At 33.1% G+C, this 12,038-nt stretch overlaps 1 non-coding gene across 1 annotated transcript; it reads left to right on the top strand.

The window, feature by feature from the left end:
* The first annotated feature begins 6,070 nt into the window (after nt 1–6,070).
* LOC127542178 (U6atac minor spliceosomal RNA) lies at nt 6,071–6,196 on the top strand. The gene has a single exon (XR_007948571.1). It is a non-coding gene; the product is annotated as a U6atac minor spliceosomal RNA (small nuclear RNA).
* Nucleotides 6,197–12,038: the final 5,842 nt, after the last annotated feature.

Raw genomic sequence — 12,038 nt, 5'->3', positions numbered from 1 at the left:
TCCTAGGATTTTTTTTTGTCAAATAATGAGTTCTTGTCACAAATCTTGGATCATTGAGTTTGTTAAACACTAGATCACTGTGGTCATTTATTACTGTATATCATGTACCTAATATAGCCCACCAATCCTTCAATCTATTTTTAGCCAATTCCATATTATTTGATGATTACCTCTTTGTAATACAGTTTGAGATCTGGTATTGCTACCAGATTGTTTTTTAGTGCACCCTTTAAGCCCTAGCTATAGACAACTTCTAAATTTTAATCATATTAACACAAAGACAATCTAATATCTTACATTATACCATGCACCTGCAGAAAATATAGATGACTATTTGAATCCTTTCTACCTCTAATCTTTTATGCCTCAAAAATAAATAGGTTGTGTGGTAATAAAAAAGGCAGTTGTCATGTGGCTTGAGCAACCTCTCTGGGATTCAATTTTCCTTATTTACAAAATGAAGGTACTCCCTTCCATATGGTGCTATTGTGAGGATCAAATTATAGAATGACTATAAAATGTTCTGTAAACTTCCAAGGAATACATAAATACCTCCTACTAACTACCACTATCACCACTTAACTACTCCTTTCACCACCACCACCACCACCACTATTACTTCTACTAGTATTACTACTACTATTACCACCACCATCACCATCATCATCACTACTACTATTATTACTACTACTACTACTACATTACTACTTACTACTATTACTACAATTACTGCTATTACTACTATTACTATTTCCACTACTACTATTACCACCACCATCACCATCATCACTACTACTATTACTACTACTACTACTATAACTACAATTACTGCTACTACTACTATTACCACTACTACTATTACTTCAACTACTACTATTACTACTACTACTACTACATTACTATTTACTACTACTGCTACTATTATTACTACTACTACTTGTAATGACCGCACTAGCACCCAGGACACCCCAGAATCAGGATAAGTAAAAGTGCATCTTTATACGCAGGATTGAACAGGATGGAAGCAGAATCTTCGCAACTGCCTTCTCCCTCCTCTACTGTCAAAGAGTGACCCTGGCTAGTCTTACTCCATCCTCTAGTCCCTCCTACAATTCTTTGTATACACCAATCATTGAGCCAGCACAGATAGTGGAAAGGACCATTTTCCAAGCACATGCCCATAGAGTATTGTCCAATCGGTAGTTAGTTTCAAGTGCTCGGCAGTCCTGACCTCAGTGCATCGACTCAATAGTTTCAGCCCTCTACAACTACTACTACAACTACTGCTATTAATACTATTATTATTACTACTACTACTGCTGCTGCTGCTGCTGCTACTGCTACCACCGCCATCACCAATATTATCATCACTACTCCTATTTCTACTCCTACTACTAAATATTATCAATAGTTTTTTTTGAAGGATAGAAATGGTCCTGGGACAAGTAACTATCCTAATATTATTCTTTTATATTTAATAGTCTGAGGATTATTTCATAGGTGTGTTTAAAACAGATTTTTGCAGCTGACTAAACATTAAGAAATAAGTTCATTTTCTTTTTTCCCTTTTTATAGTTTATTTTTTTATTTTGGAGAGGAATTGGAATTAAGTGATTTGCCCAGCATCAGACAGTTGTGAGTGTTAAGTCTCTGAGGCTGGATTTGAACTCAGGTTCTCCTGACTTCAGGGCCAGTGCTCTCTCCACTGTACCATCTAGCTCCCCCTAATAAGTTCATTTTTTATGAGTTCACTGAAAGGATTTTTGATTGGTAGCCTAGGGGATAAATGGGTCAATAAAAGAAAAACATTTATAACATACTTTTGATGTAGAAAATTCCTGGGATCCAAATAGAAAAGTGAGCTACTTCTTGAGCAGCTCACATTCTGATAAAGAAGTTTTTTAGGAGGTTTCAGTTGAAAGTCAAATGGAAATGTCCATTGGGTCTTAGGGTTTAGTGGCAAAGCAGATGGGTAATACATATTCATTAATGTATTTTCCATTAATAAAACCAAATCCACTTCTGGTGCTGAACCAATAGACATTACCAAGGATATATGCCTCTTCCTGGTTCTGGATGATTCTGATTTTTCTGTATTTTGAAATCTTTTCATTCCATGTAGCTTGAAGATTCTGAGTATTTGACATAGTAACATCTCTTTTTAAAAGTTGTTCACAAGTTTTTATGGCTCATTGTTATGTCTGGGTGATTGAGGGCAACAGTTCAGTCTATAATGATGCTCTAGTTCTAATTTAGTTTATTGATTGAGTTTTCAAAGACATTATGTTAGAGGGATTTGTTCAACAATCTATAAAAGATAATGAGCTTCTAATATAAATTTCCTGCTACCAGATCATAGCTTGTTAAGTATTTGGTTAGACTAATTTTTGCAGCCTGCAGTGAGTGATATTTTGTACATTTTCTACTATCTCCTTGTACAATTGGTACTGATCATTAAGTTTCAGTTGTTTAAAGTATTAGCCTTTCTGTCATTTCTGATAGTAATTACCCACTACTGAATTGTAATCATAAATCCTTCCATGTCCACAAACTAATCTATATGACCCAGCCATTTGTTACAGCCTTCTTTAGCAACTTTGTCAGTAGTGTTGGTTGAGTCAGTCAATCCATAAGGATATTAAGAATCTTCTGTGTGTAAGACATTATGCTAACCAATGGGAATACAAAGAAAGATGAAAGATACTGCTCTAGAGGAGTTTGGCCTAATGGCGGAGAAAATGTGTAAATAAATATGTTCAAATAAGCTATATATCTTGACATGTGGTTACAGTTTGATAATTTCTGCTGGAGTAGGGGAGAAAAGAATCTCTTTGGTTAAACTGGATAGAAATTGGATATAATTGGATAAATAGGAAAAAAAATAAATGAAAAGCACCAACATTAAGATGGATCCCCCAAAGACTTCATGTAGAAGGTGTGATTTTAGTTGGAACTTAAAAGAAGCCATGAGTTAGAGATAAGAAAGAAGAACATTTCAAGTATGGGGGACATCCAGAAATCATGTTATCATGTGTTCTAGTAAAGTCTTCCAATATTAATGAAACACAACTATCAGATCACCTGACGTACTAAATGAAGGCAATATTAAAAAATAATCATTAGAAATTCCTAAAATTATTGATTCAGATTTCACATAGCATGTAGATTTTGTCTCATAAACCATTTTAATTATATCATCAGTGTAAGGCTACTTACACAAGAAGCACTTGTTGAAAAATGCAACCACTCATTTGCTCTACAAGTTATTAAGCAACTACTTTGAACTACTTTCATTTACTCTATATCTACTATAACTATATTAAAGAACTATTCTTTATTCAGTGTGAAATTAATGTAAAATGTGTAAGATGAACACATATAAGGGACATATATTTGCTACAATATTACATACTGTTTTAAGAGTACAAGTATTTTTTAGGTCAATCTATTCTTATATACTGTTTCCATACAATATCACAATGAATCAGTTTAGATCTTCAGACTTTGAGAGGAGTTATAGACACTAAAATTGAGACAGTGAATTATTGAACAAGTCAGGAGTTGCTTGACTCCAGGGTACCATGTGTATTATTAGCTCAGTGCTTGTATGCTTTAGGGATGATGATTGCTTTCTGTTGGCTCTGTGTGCAGAAGGTCTTGGGTGCTTTGGAAATGATAAAGCAAAATTGGGTTTTTTGGCTCCTGAGCAAAAAGGACTGATACCTCAGAGGACTTTTGGACAAAGGAAATGATTCTTCCCTTGCCTTTCATCTTCCTTTGACTGAACATGTGACATGAAGTGCATCTAGGGAAGGATGAAGTGAGAGGGATGCCTTTCTCCCCCACTCCACTGAAATATCAAACTGTGACTACATGTCAGCTAAAGTACAAGCCCTGAACTTGGGTATAGGACTGTGTCTGCTGATTGTGTCTGCTGATTTGGTTCTTTTTTGAAGAAAGAATCCAATCAATCAATATCTATTAAGTACCTATCACTAGCCAGGCATTTGTTAAGCAGTGTGGATATAAAAACAGGCAAAGGCTCTTTGCATCCTAGAATCCATTAGATTGTAAACTGCTTTCAAGGAGCCTACAAATTAATGGAAGGAGTTTACCATTCAGCACAAAGGGACACTTCAATAAAAAAAAGAAAGTGCACTAATTTCAATTAATACACATGATTTGTCACATTAATATATCTCCTTCCCTACAATTTTACCAAGAATTATTTTTCCCCCCTAGGTTAAAGCATTCTATAAATTCTCCAGTATTATCCCTCTATAATTACTTTGTTCAGTCAACCATCCCTTCCTGTTAGAATATCTCCTCCTTTCTCTTCATCTAAAGCTCCTGTCTGTTTCTAACCATTTCCAAATTTGGCAAGATAAAGGAAATATGTTCCTATCTTTTTGTGAGATCCCACTATTCAGACTGTTGACTCTTTTCCTGGTATCACCATTTCAGGAAGGATGTCAGTAATGTCTCTTCACTCAAAGCTGGACTCTCTTTAAGGACCTTTTTTGCTTCTCTTTGAAATACACTTTTCTTCTTATTTCTTATGCCTTCTTTTCCCCTACATTTTTCCTCACTCCCTTTTTGGTTTACCTATTTTTATTATCTTTCCTCAATAGAATACAAGATTCTTCAGGGTAGGGACTATTTTGTTTACTTGTATTTGTATTTCCAGTGTTTAGCACAGTTCCTGGCATGTAGTAACTACCTAATAAATGATATACATATATATTTCTCTATATGTGTATTCTCTCTATACTATACTATATTGTACTGTACTATACTCCCTATAATATATATTCCCTTTCTTCCAACTTCTCTTTCTCCCTTTATATGTATTCTTTATGCAAGTATTTTTTTTTTTTTTTTTTTTGCTTTCTTAATTATTATTCTTGTTTTTGGCTTCTTTCATGTTCTTTGTTCTCTTTTTTTTTGGCCTCTACTGACATTTTTCTGTAGTTCTTCTATTTTCTATATTTTCTTCTTCATAATATTTTGTCTTCATACTTTTCTTGTCACTTTCTTATTATTTGATTTCTTTTTCTTATTTTTTTTACCCTGATCCTCTTTCATTATTTTTTCTTCTTTTCCTCTTTTTCTCCCTCCTCTTTTTTAGAGGAGAAATTTGAAACATGGGGCCAAAGATGTACTAGCAATGTTTAAAAATTCATTTTCTGGGGAAAAGGTAAGTTAGACAAATATTCAAGCTTAAGCTTCATTATTAATATTTCTCCACTACTTTCTTACGTCTAGATGAACAAAAAATGATAAATCAAGCCTTGATTTATAATCTTTGCTGATTTTTAAGATGTAAATTTTCACACAGACAATTTAACAATATGAATGGGCCCTCTTGTTTGAACTGGCTCCAGCACATTCATGCTTAAGTTGCTCTGGAATTTAAAGCTTAAGAATCACACCATTTGACATTCTCAGTAATATCATTACAGCCATAGTTTCAAATAAAATTAAATTACTAAATAACTAGAGGTTTAATTTCTTTATAGTACTCATTTTAAGCCTCTTCTTGGATATAATAATTTTGTTTTTCTTGTGGCCTTCATTCTTTGTCTTAGAAGGCTCATCAATAAGTCACTGATTAATCAAGATCGGCCAGGCTCTTCATTTTTTTCTTTAAGTCAGTTCACTTATGGTTAATTCTTGAGATGGCTTTAAGAATCATGCATATCAAAATTATCTTAACAAAATGTGAGGAAGTGAGAATACCATTATCTAGGTATAATTAGTACACATTTTATTAGTATTATAATCAGGTTTATTATAGCTGGAAGTTATAGAATTTTATAATATATATTCTGCCTCTTCATTGTATTCTGCCTCTTTTTTTTGAGCTTATAAACCCAATACATTGGACTAATCTTCACTAACAAAAATGCTTTGTTTACTAATCATTAATAGGGTATACATTTAACTTTTTGCCTTTTTCTTTCTATTAGCAGTGAGGTTTTATTTTCTATGATTATTTTCTCAGTTCTCTCATGATTTTTTTTTTTTTTTTTTGTCAAGAGACTAACTAGGTGTACCACTTCAATCTAGAGTGTTGTATGAAAAAAAAAAATTGCTAGTATTTTTCTTGATAAGAATGGAAGTCCTAGTGGTTTTTACAACATATATGTGGTTAAAGCCTTGCTGCTTATTCTTTGACACTTAATTATATTTTTCTCTCTAATAGTATATAAAATTCCTTGAGAGAAGGAATACATTTTTTTTTTTTTGCATGCTCGGATCTAGCACAGTGACTGAAATGTAGTAGGTGCTTAATAAATGTTTGTTGATAGATTAGTTGCTTAAACTGAACAAAAGAAAGGTCTATTTATGTCTGTGCATAGAATAAGCAATCCTAAGATCTTGGCCATCATTAATATTGAGTTCTAAGTGACTTAACTGGGCACTCAAATAAACTATGAACTTCAAGTCGCACTTACATAGGATTTGCTTATCTCTATAATAGAATATCACTCTTCATCTAGCTTAACTACTGGGTTATACTATACTTATTGTATTTATTCAACACTTTATTTAACACTTACAATCTAATTGCCACCTTGGATTATGTTATCTATACAGCAGAAGAAATAAATTATGTTAAAAATGAAGATCCTACTTTTTCCTATTTCATTCTTTTGTACACACTCTCTCTTCTCTTAGAACATGCTTCTCTCCTCATATTTAATCCTAACTCATATTTAAATTCCAATTCAAGTATTCTTTCCTATAGGAAATTTTTCCAAAATACAACTTCCCACTCTGTATAACAGTGACTTCTATTCTCATACTTCATGAAGCATTTTGCAAGTCTGTAATGCACTTGTTATGTCAGAAAGTATTTAATTTAGTTTATTGTTACTTCAAATCATATACTTCCATATACTATACTTGTATACTTTTGGGCAAATCATTTAAAATCTAAGATTCTTAGTTTGTTATTTTAAAAATAAATAAATTAGATTAGAAGCCTTAATATAAGATCATCTCCAGTTCCAAACCTATGATCCCATGATTCTATAAAATATCAGGAAAAAAAACTCAGGCTGAAAAGCTGTTCAACCTTCAATATTTGCCTGCTGAGCTACTTACTTCCCATGCTATGTTAAGTGAGTTAAGTGACCGTTTAGAAATGTAGCATATTAAGATTCTGGGACATGCTAATTTTGTTTATTTAACATGCAAATCAAATTAGTTTTAAATGAGAACTTTGTTGATCTTTTTTATCTGGAGCACTTGAAATGCCTTAATCACAGCTCCTCCCTCTGAACTAGATTGTGCAATACCTGGCTTCAAATAGTTGCCTTAACCAATCACTGAGTCAGCTGAGAGCAGAGAGCATCAGCATTTAACCTGGAGATTCCATCCCTCAATAAGAGCAGTTTGTGACAGCAGCATGTTAGTAAGTGCTGACTCAGTGTCAGCTAGTGCAATGCACACCCAGTGACTGACTCAGTTGGGAATTTTGCCAAAGTCTTTCTCCTGCTGGCATTGGTTTCTAAAACTAGAGCCAGTGGTGTATTTATATGTATACATATATGGTAGTTTATCAATAGGATATCAATAATTCAACAAATGTTCTCATTGTGATATAGAGGATAGAGCCAGCCCTCAGAGGCAGGAAAACAAGGATTCAAGTACATACAACCCCAAACACAGATGGGTTATGTGAGACTGGGCAAGACACTTGACTTATGCATGTCCCAGGCAGTTCTTACAAACTAGATAGTCTAGAAAACCTGTTTATTTGTTTTGGAAGAAGGCTTAGCAAATAAGCAATCATCGGAAACTTTGGAGAAAAGAATTTTAGTTGAGTGATGATGTAGAAATCTTCATTGCAATAATTTAAAAAAGGAGTGAGTTAAGAGAAAATATAGACAATAAAAATAAGCAATTTTTTATTTTTATATTTTAGTATTAATGTGTTAGCCCATAGATTATTATATTCATATCTATTTAAAGTTCAACTCTAAAGCCTTGTCTACCCTAACTTCAAAATGAATAACTCATGTTGGGCATATAGGTATAATAGAAAGGGCATTTGGAATTGGTACACTCTCAAATCTCTTCAAACCATACCATTTGGGCTAAATATTTAGCATTTGTTTTGTCATTATTTTTAGTCACATCTGACTCTTTATGACCCCATTTGGCTTTTTCTTAGCAAAGATACTGGAGTAGTTTGTCATTTCCTTCTCTAGCTTATTTTACAGATGAGGGAATTGAGACAAATAGGGTTAAGTGGGGTGACAGGTAATAGGTATCTGAGGCCAGATTTGAATTCATGAAGACGGGTCTTTCTGATTTCAGAATCCACTTTATCCACTGCACCACCTACCTACCCCAATTACTTGGCAAATACATAGTTAATATTACACAAATAGAATCATCAATCTCAAGTGAGAACAGAATAGTAATGAAATAGTTATTTACAAGCAATATCTATGAAGATTTAGCTAATGATCATTCCCATTCCTGTATCCCTCTAAATGTTAAAGAAGGATGTTAGCTCCTTGAAAATAAGGACTACTTTTCTTTTCTTTTCTTTTTTTTTTTTCATTTCCTAGTGTCTAGCACATAGTACATGTTTAATTAATACATGCTTATTAGTTTGGACTGAATTCAATTCACAATGAGAGGCAGCTCAGCATGGTAGATGGAGAACTAGCCTCAGAATCAGGATGAACTGGGTTCAAGTAAGACCTTTAGAAAAAGTAGTTTTTTTAAGGATGAGATGATATTTTCCATTTTGTTTTCTCTTCCAATTTATGAACAAAATTCTATTATCATTTATTCTACTTCCTTTCTTTTTGAATTGAATTTAAAATGAGATTTTGTAAAAAAAAAAAAAAAAGGTTCATGGATAATGTGATCAATAAATAGCAGTTGGACTCCACAAATGCAAATCCTTATTAAGTACCTGCCATGTGCAAATCATTCTCTAACATTAGATATTGCTCAGAGATAAAATTCCAATCTACACTGACAAAAGGAATTTCCATTGTTGATAAAATCATAGGTACAGTCTATTCCCGTTCCTTTTCTTCACCACACAATGGTACTAGAAATAATTCTTATGCTTTTGAACAAGCTTGAACAGAATAACCTTTACTGAAGAAATCTTCTGAGATAAACTACAGATAAATTAATGAATAAAAGATATTTTATTAAGTATTTAATATGTGCCAAATATTGGGGATATAAACAAGAGATGAGAACAGTTCTAATTATTCTCAAGGAACTCACACAAATTGAAGGAGACAAAATATTTTTTAAAAAATCAGATATAGAATGGATGAAAAGGCACAGAAATCCTAAAGCTGAAGTAGTGGGACATTGATAGAGTCTAGAGATCCTTAAATTAGTAAATCAACTGATAATGCTAACGGTGTGAAGGATATAGAAACAGGGCAAGTGATAAAGCCAGGAGTACCTTGGGCATGTAATAAATAAAGACCGATGGTTTCCATCTCACCAGAAGGAATAGAATTCTTTCTCATCCAAATCAGAGTGAGCCAAAAAATTAGCCTGGTAGATTCAGGATGGTTCTTGCCAGGTAAGGAAGAAAAGAGAAAAGATAAGAAGGAAGTTGTTTTTGGTACTGGCTGATTATCCCAGATGAACTGTAGGTTACCTCAGCATCAAGAAAAGAAGTGGGGAAGTAAAAGGCCAAACTACTCTCTAGTTAGTGGTCTTTGTGCATTAGCAGTGATGTTCGTGACTTCTTTCAAGCAGTGAGTAAGTTCTGACCTATACTTAAGGGGCTTCTAATGTGAGGATCATAATTAGAAACATTTCCTCTCCATGTTTCTGTGGAAATCCAAAATGATAGGTACAATGTTATTCATGTTGCCTTTTGTTCTAGTTAACAGTTTATAATGTACAATCAAATTAGGATTAATGTAGTCTGGAGCCCCAGAAAATGAGTTTCCATTGTATCATGGATGCCTTAGAGAAAGTAGTTTTATAAGGATAGATGATGTTTTCTGTTTTGTTTCCCAATTTATGAAAAAAATTCTATTATCATTTTTAAAAAATTGAACTTAAAATGTCATTTGCAAAAAAATATGCTCCTGGATAATAAGTGCTCAATAAATAGCAGTTGGACTCCACAAATGCAAATCCTTATTAAGCACCTGCTAGGTGCAAAGCACTTGGGCATCAAAGACAACAAAGACCAAAAAAAAAAAAAAAAAAGAAAAAATGTCTTAAAATTTGAGAGTTAGAAGGAATCTCAGCAGCTATCAAGACTAAGCCATAGCCAAACTTAAAAGAAAGACCCAATGTATGATCTGTGCCCCCACAGAATTAACATTCTAATGGATGAATGAAAGAATCTTGGTGTTCTAGTTCTTTCATCTTCCAGACTGGTTTCATTTCTTTTCAATGCAACTCAACAAGCATTTATTAACTACTTACTTTGTGCCATGTACTGTATTAAGTGCTGGAATATAAATTCAAAAATGAGTCAGGCTCCACCTTCTAAAAGCATTCATTACTTAGACATATTTGAACATTTTTTGGTTGATTTTCTTATAAAAATTGTATTAGTACTTTTTGTTGAAGTCATTCTTTTGGGATTATATTCTATCTTTAAAAAAATTCTTAATTGCCTTCTTTATTTCAGAGATGATAATGTATTAGCATTTTCATTCTAGCATTATCTGTTGAAGTCATTCTTTTGGGGTTATACTCTATCTTTAAAAAATTCTTAATTACCTTCCTATTTCAGAGATGATTATGTATTAGCATTTTCTTTCTAGCATTATTTGATTTCTTTCTCAGATTATTTGATTTCCACAAAAGACAGTATATATCCCAAGTAATTGTAAACAGGCATTATATTTTAAAGGTAACATACTAGTGGAAAACACGCCATTCTTGAAGTAAAGAGAGAAATGTTCAAATCCTAACACTTGGATTGTTGTCCACCCATGATACTTAGACATTTTACACCTCAGTTTTCTCATCTGTAAGATAGGAATAAGTACTCCTACATAATCTGCCTCTCAGAGTTGTTGTGAGAAAAACGCCTCATAAGCTAAAATAGCAAGATGCTATTGTTATAATTATGCTTTCTACATTTCAAAGGATCATTGCTAATATTCAAATGGAGATTAATAAAAAATACGCAGCAGAACAACTTGAAAGATAATAAAAGATACATGAGTAAAATATGGTACTTTTGTGCATTAGCTTTTCCATAATATTCTTTAGACTCAGGAATCAAATCATATGGGATCATAGCAGGATCTCCCAGGTCATCTGGTCTAAATTTCTTTTTACAGATGTGGAAACTGAGGCCCAAGAAGGTTAATTCCCATAGACAGTAAGACCTGCTCCTTGAGGAGATAGTTGGTTTAATGTTGTCACTATTAAACATCCGCTATTTAGGGGATAGAATAGATATATGAGTTGCCCATGTAGGGTCATGGATCTCTCTTGCGCTGACATGGAGCACCAGCCTAGACTAATCTGGCTCTATTGTTGATCTCCTGGCCCTGTGGGTGTGGTAAGCTAACCTGATGACTACAGTTGTTAGAATTAAATGCCATTGAAGCAGAACTGCTGGTAAAGTAGCTCTACTTAACAACAGAGGCCAGTGTGGCAATATCTACTATATGATGGCAAGCCCTGTAAGAATCAGTAAATGGAATATTATTTTATTATTAGTTATTGCATTCACATATGTCTGACTAGCACAGTTCCTGATGAATGGCACATAGATAGAATGATTGGAAAGATCTTTAAAAATTTTTTTGAAGTACTTTATTATTTCATTTGAGTCCCACAAAAACCCTGAGTTAGAGAACTCAAGTGCTATTATCTTCAGTTTATAGATAAGAAGACTTAAATTTAAATAGTTCTACATGGTCCCATAATTCTTAAAAAGATCGCAAAAGCACTAATTAAAAAAAAAAAAGCAAAACCAAAAATGTACTTCTAAGTTAGTCTTAAATAATTATATATTATTATTATATATTATATATACATTATATAGTCAATACAGACTTTGTTGC

Source organism: Antechinus flavipes, chromosome 6 (genome assembly GCF_016432865.1).
Source record: "Antechinus flavipes isolate AdamAnt ecotype Samford, QLD, Australia chromosome 6, AdamAnt_v2, whole genome shotgun sequence".
Classification (NCBI taxonomy): Eukaryota; Metazoa; Chordata; class Mammalia; order Dasyuromorphia; family Dasyuridae; genus Antechinus; species Antechinus flavipes.
This window is presented reverse-complemented; position numbering and strand designations above follow the sequence as displayed.